Source organism: Meles meles, chromosome 6 (genome assembly GCF_922984935.1).
Source record: "Meles meles chromosome 6, mMelMel3.1 paternal haplotype, whole genome shotgun sequence".
Lineage (NCBI taxonomy): Eukaryota > Metazoa > Chordata > Mammalia > Carnivora > Mustelidae > Meles > Meles meles.
The window spans coordinates 88,113,798-88,121,471 of NC_060071.1; positions in this window are offsets into that span (position 1 = coordinate 88,113,798).

Here is a 7,674-nt window from a genome sequence, read left to right on the forward strand (position 1 = left end):
TTAATGCAATCCCTATCAAAATATCATCCTTTTTTTTTTTCAAAGAAATGGAACAAATAATCCTAAAATTTATATGGAACCAGAAAAGACCTCAAATAGCCAGAGGTATGTTGAAAAAGAAAGCCAAAGTTGGTGGCATCACAATTCCAGACTTCAAGCTCTATTACAAAGCTGTCATCATCAAGACAGTATGGTACTGGCACAAAAATAGTCATATAGACCAATGGATCAGAATAGAGAGCCCAGAAATAGACCCTCAACTCTATGGCCAATTAATCTTCGACAAAGCAGGAAAGAATGTCCAATGGAAAAAAGACAGACTCTTCAACAAATGGCGTTGGGAAAATAGAACAGCCACGTGCAGAAGAATGAAACTGGACCATTTCCTTACACCACACACAAAAATAGACTCCAAATGGATGAAAGACCTCAATGTGAGACAGGAATCCATGGAAATCCTTGAGGAGAACACAGGCAGCAACCTCTTCAACCTCAGCCACGCAACTTCTTCCTAGAAACATCGCCAAAGGCAAGGGAAGCAAGGGCAAAAATGAACTAGTGGGACTTCATCAAAATCAAAAGCTTTTGCACTGCAAAGGAAACAGTTAACAAAACCAAAAGACAACTGACAGAATGGAAGAAGATATTTGCCAATGACATAGCAGATAAAGGGCTAGTATCCAAATTCTATAAAGTATTTATCAAACTCAACACCCAGAGAACAAATAATCCAATCAAGAAATGGGCAGAGGACATGAATAGACACTTCTGCAAAGAAGACATCCAGATGGCCAACAGACACAGGAAAAAGTGCTCTACATCACTCGGCATCAGAGAAATAGAAATCAAAACCACAATGAGATACCACCTCACACCAGTCAGAATGGCTAAAATTAATAAGTCAGGAAATGACAGATGTTGGCAAGGATGCGGAGAAAAGGGAACCCTCCCATACTGTTGGGAATGCAAGCTAGTGCAGCCACTCTAGAAAACAGCATGGAGGTTCCTCAGAAAGTTGAAAATAGAGCTACCTTATGACCCAGCAATCACACTACTGGGTATTTACCCTAAAGATACAAATGTAGTGATCCGAAGGGGCACGTGCACTTGAATGTTTATAGCAGCAATGTCCACAGTAGCCAAACTATGGAAAGAACCTAGATGTCCACCAACAGATGAATGGATAAAGAAGATGTGGGGTGTACACACACACACACACACACACACACACACAGTGGAATACTATGCAGCCATCAAAAAACCCCAAAATCTTGCCATTTGCAATGACATGGATGGAACTAGAGGGTATTATGCTAAGCAAAATAAGTCAATCATAGAAAGACAATTATATGATCTCTCTGATATGAGGAATTTGAAAAGCAGGGTGGGGGTCATGGGGGGTAGGGAAGGAAAAAAAATGAAACAAGATGGGATCAGGAGGGAGACAAACCATAAGAGACTCTTAATCTCAGGAAACAAACTGAGGGTTGCTGGGGGGTGGCAGGGAGGGATAGGGTGGCTGGGTTTGGACATTGGGGAGGCTATGTGCTATGGTGAGTGATATAAATTGTGTAAGATTGATGATTCACAGACCTGTACCACTGAAACAAATAATACATTATAGGTTAATAAATAAATAAATAAATAAATAAATAAACAAACCTGTTCCTGCTTTCTAGCTTACACTCTTACTTCCACTATTGATATGCTTCATCACTGAGGGGTAGGGGGGTTCCTATAATAAGAAGACAATGGAAAATAAGATACATCTTCATTGAAATGTGGTTTACCATCAACTTTGCTTATCTCATAAAATGAAGGATGACAATTGTTATGGACTTTACTGCATCCTCCCAAAATTCACGTTTGAAGTCCTAACTGTGGTGTCTAAACATGGTGTCTGTCAGATCAGATCGGGGCCCCCAAACATGGGGTGACAATTTGATGGAAAGCAGTAGCTTGGGCAGTCGAAGAATTTACCTGAGGCAGAACAAAGGAGAGAGAAGTTTATCGAATATACCACAAGGGAGTGGAGGGCAGGACAGCAGAGGAGATGGTATCTGTGAGGAGACAGTGGGTAGAGGCTGTTTTCAAGGGAGGGGAGGTGAAGAGGTATTGGTGATATATGGAATTTTCCCTTTTTTTTTTTTTTTTGGTAACTGTGCGTGGTTGTAAGTAGCCCACTGGTTAGTTAGGGCCTACAGATATTTTGAGGTGGGTCGCCTGATGGGCTTTCTATTCCTCCGGGGGGGGGTCACTGTGGGCCCTTTCTATATTCCATCGCTCAAGCCTGTTTGCCTGAAAGCTAACCCCTATCCTAATGCCTTTTCCTTACCATGTAACTATACTTGGAGACAAGGTCTTTAAGGAGATAGGGAAAATGAGGTCATATAGGCAAGTCCTAATCCACTGTGACTGGTTCTTATGAAGAGGAGATTAGAACACACACTTTGGAACACAGAGGAAACACAGTGTGAAGAAACCACAAGCAGGTAACCTTCTGCAAGACAAGGCAAGAAACCAAACTTGCTGACACCCTGAATGTGAACTTCCAGCCTCCAGAACTATCAGGAAGTAAATGTAATTAAAACCGCCCAATCTGTAGTATTTTGTATGGCAGCCCTAGCAAACTAATGCACAGATCTAAATGAAAAGTATTCTGCCTAGAATTGCTTTAGTATGAAGAAAAATTTCCCTGTGCTTCTCTAAGTCCCATAAACTAATACCTATTAAATGAAAGTAAAATCTGTCATACTATTAAGGATTCTTGAAATTGCTTAATTTTCTGAGGATGGGATGTTAGTAAACTGCTGTCAACCTTTTGTCCCCTTACTGATCCACAAGAAGAGTCAAACAAAACCAATTTATCCATCTGGCACTGCAGGCACAGTGCCCAGGGCTTATAAGCTTTTCCAGAAAAGAAAATCCATAGGGAAAAAATGTCTGTGATATGGGCAGGTCCTGGTTCTAAATAAATCTACAAAAGTAAGAGATGTTTAATTAAATTCACATATAAACATCATAATTTTTAAATTTAAAACATAGATTTTCATTATGTTTGGCAATAATTCATACAGTGGATTTTTGTATTTAAGAATTCTCATGTACAGAACCCTCCTACACTGTTGGTGGGAATGCAAGCTGGTGCAACCACTCTGGAAAACAGCATGGAGGTTCCTCAAAATGTTGAAAATAGAACTACCCTATGACCCAGCAATTGCACTACTGGGTATTTACCCTAAAGATACAAACGTAGTGATCCAAAGGGGCATGTGCACCCGAATGTTTATAGCAGCAATGTCTACAATAGCCAAACTATGGAAAGAACCTAGATGTCCAGCAACAGATGAATAGATAAAGAAGATGTGGTATATATACACAATGGAATACTATGCAGCCATCAAAAGAAATGAAATCTTGCCATTTGCAATGACGTGGATGGAACTAAAGGGTATCATGCTTAGTGAAATAAGTCAATCGGAGAAAGACAACTGTCATATGATCTCCCTGATATGAGGACGTGGAGATGCAACATGGGGGGTGAGGGGGATAGAAGAATAAATGAAACAAGATGGGATTGGGAGGGAGACAAACCATAAGTAACTCTTAATCTCACAAAACAAACTGAGGGTTGCTGGGGGGAGGGGGGGTTGGGAGAAGGGGAGGGGGGTTATGGACATTGGGGAGGGTATGTGCTATGGAGAGTGCTGTGAAGTGTGTAAACCTGGCAATTCACAGACCTGTACCCCTGGGGATAAAAATACATTATATGTTTACAGAACAATAAGAAATAAATAAAAAATTAAAAAAAAAAGAATTCCCATGTACACACAAAGACTGTTTAAAAATCAAATCATAAATGAGGCAATATAGTCTAATAATCTCAAAAATAAAAATAATCCATTCAAAAGGTTTTACAAGAAAACTATTCCACATTGGATATAAGTGCATCTTACTATTTGATATGACAGGGTAAGGGTCTCCCTTTTCTCCCTCTGCTCCCTAACTGCCTTTCTCCTTTAGTGCCAAATCACTGATTACAGTTCAGAAAGCCTGAGGCAGTATTCCTACCAGGGAGGGTTAGGGGTTTAGAGGGCAAAGTTTCTAAGGAGTAGGAGAATGAGGAGCTAAGAAAAGAAGCAAGCACAATCTGAATAGGACCTGCATGCAAACAGACCAAACACAGCTACATCCAAGGCCCTTTGAAACATAAGTGACAGACTTAACAGGCAACAGATTTCACGCTGTATTTCCACAGATAGCTGCAGGAGGCCACATCTAGAAACAGGTTCTCTTCTGGGAGCTAAGAGCAGCTTCTGGCCTAGGACCAGCCAGAAAACAGCAAGCTCAGCTCTATAAACATAAGGCAGTGGGTCCTGCCAGTAATTTAAGGGAACTTAGAGGTAGGATCTTTCCCAGTCAAATCTCCAGCCGAGAATGCAACCTGGCTGACAACTTGATTACAAACTTCTGAGACCCCGAGCAGAGGACACTAGGCTGTAACCACACTATCATCTCACAAAAATTGTGGGGTGATAATGTGTCATTTTTGTGCCACTAAGTTTGTGATCATTTGTTACACAGCAATAAAAACTAATACAGTGAGCCAAGCTGATCAGGAAAAACAATTTAGTTTCATCAGAAATCACCAAGCCATAGCCCCAGGTCCACATATTTATTTAAATTTCATTTAAATATTAATTAAATATTAAATAATTTATGATTCTTATAATATAAATAAATTATGTTCATATACAAAGGGAATGGTCGCAGCCACAAGTGGTTCTTTAAAGGCTCCCGTGTAGCTCTTTAACAGAGATAAGACAAAAACATTTACGATTACAGAATCTGAAAGGGTTATGCTGAAAAGCATGGCTTGTTGAACAATCTGTAGATATCACATTGTACAGCATCCTAAGAAAACAAAAGAACAGAAAGTATATTCAAAGTTATGCATTAAAAACTGAAGTGGGGGCGCCTAGGTGGCTCAGTGGGTCAAGCATCTGACTCTTGATTTCAGCTCAGGTCTTGATCTCACAGTATGAGTTCTAGCCCTATATTGGCCTCCATGCTAGGCATGGAGCCTACTTTTATTTTTTTTTTTTTTAAGATTTATTTATTTATTTGACAGACAGAGATCACAAGTAGGCAGAGAGGTAGGCAGAGAGAGAGAGAAGGAAGCAGGCTCCCCGAGGAGCAGAGAGCCCGATGTGGGGCTCGATCCCAGAACCCTGGGATCATGACCTGAGCCGAAGGCAGAGGCTCTAACCCATTGAGCCACCCAGGCGCCCCGGAGCCTACTTTTAAAAAGGGCGGGGGGGAGACGCCTGGGTGGCTCAGTTGGTTAAGCCACTGGCCTTCCGCTCAGGTCATGATCCTGGGGTCCTAGGATCGAGTCCCACATTGGGCTCCTTGCTCGGCAGGGAGCCTGCTTCCTCCTCTCTCTCTGCCTGCTTGTGTGTACTCTCTCTCTGACAAATAAATAAAATCTTTAAAAAAGGGGGGGGGGGGCGCCCGGGTGGCTCAGTGGGTTAAGTCTCTGCCTTCAGCTCAAGTCATGGTCTCAGGGTCCTGGGATCAAGCCCTGTATCGGGCTTTCTGCTTGGTGGGGAGCCTGCTTCCCCCTTTCTCTCTGCCTGCCTCTCTGCCTACTTGTGATCTCTATTAAATAAATAAATAAAATCTTAAAAATAAATAAAAATTAAAAAAAAAAAAGAGATGGAAATCTATCACAGCCCACCCTGCTTCAAGCCAGAACAGTGTTCACCACCAATTTCCTTAAGTGATATTTCAAGGAACTTTTTTTTTTTTTTTTAAAGATTTATTTATTTGACAGAGAGAAATCACAAGAGAGGCAGGCAGAGAGAGAGGAAGGGAAGCAGGCTCTCCGCCGAGCAGAGAGCCCGATGCGGGACTCGATCCCAGGACCCCGAGATCATGACCCGAGCCGAAGGCAGCGGCTCAACCCACTGAGCCACCCAGGCGCCCCTCAAGGAACTTTTTTTTAAAATAAGAGGACATCTGGCGCTTGGGTGGCTGTTGGTTAAACATCCAACTCTTGATATTGGTTCAGGTCATACATAATCTCAGTCATGAGATCAAGTTCTGACTCAGCTCTATGCTCAGCATGGGGTCTACTTGAGATTCTCTCCCTCTGCCCCTCCCTCCCCCACACCGCTCATGCATTGTCTCTCTCCCAAAAAAATAAAATAAGCAAGAAATAAAGGGACATAAAGAGCTGTACAGTTTTATATTTTATGATATAATACTTATATGTATTATGCTCTATTCCTGGGTCACTTTAAATATTCTTGTTTCAACATCTTCATGGTTACCCTAGAAATTATAAGTGCCTTCTTAAATTTTTTTTTTTTTTTTAAGATTTTATTTGAGGGGCACCTGGGTGGCTCAGTCGTTAAGCATCTGCATTCAACTCAGGTCATGATCCCAGGGTCCTGGGATGGAGCCCCACATCAGGCTCCCCGCTCGACAGGAAGCCTGCTTCTCCCTCTCCCACTCCCCCTGCTTGTGTTCCCTCTCTCGCTGTGTCTCTCTTTGTCAAATAAATAAATAAAATCTTTAAAAAGTAATGATTTTATTTGAGAGAGTGAGCAAGATAGAGTGCACAAGCAAGGGGAGAAGCAGAGGGAGAGACCGCAGCAGACTCCCTGCTGAACAAGGAGCCCAACTAGGGGCTCGATCCTGTCATGACCCAAGCTGAAGGGAGATGCCCCAGCCAAACATAGACACCCAACCGAATGAGCCACCCAGGCACCCCACTGTCTTAAATTTCTAACAAACTAGCTTGAACTTACCTTCAGTAGTACACAAAATTCTGTATCTCCCCTTTATGTTATTGCCCAAAGTTTTATCTTTATATAATGATTTCCTGCTCACTTTTATTATTGAGTCACATTCTGAGTAGGGCCTTTTACCCATCTGCCCCAGGTGGCCTTTATGTGTAAGGCTGCTGAGACCTTTCAGTAAAGTGGAGATGAGGGTACAATGGAGGAGTGGTTGTAGGATCTGAGAAGAAAATAAGGTTTGCAATGACAGTAAGTAGGAAAGAGATCTTCGAAGCTGTAACATGGCAAAAACAAGGTTAAAATACACTAGTAGTAGTATTCTGTAACATATCACCTGGCAATACATTAAAACATTTAGAAGTAAATCAGCATACTATAAAAATTATAAAATATGCTATTAAGATCATGGAAATTCCCTAGAAGCAAATCTATAATTTTTCTGCCTCCACCCAATTCAGAGGAACACACCATCACTGGTTCCAGCTCTCCTTCTCTGCAGCTTTTAGAAAACACAGAAGGCAGGGGCACCTGGGTGGCTCAGTGGGTTAAAACCTCTGCCTTCGGCTCGGGTCATGATCCCAGGGTCCTGGGATCGAGCCGCGCATCGGGCTCTCTGCTCAGTGGGGAGCCTGCTTCCTCCTCTCTCTCTGCCTGCCTCTCTGCCTACTTGTGATCTCTGTCAAATAAATAAATAAATAAATCTTAAAAAAAAAAAGAAGAAGAAAACACAGAACGCAAGGCGATGGGAAGGACATGTCTTCCCTCCTGGAGGTGTATCATTCTGAGGGAGTATAGAGGTTCCCCTCAAGCTCTGCTGAGCCCTGACTTCTGTGAGCAATCAGTGTCCTTGTCCTATCTTTTCACTTTA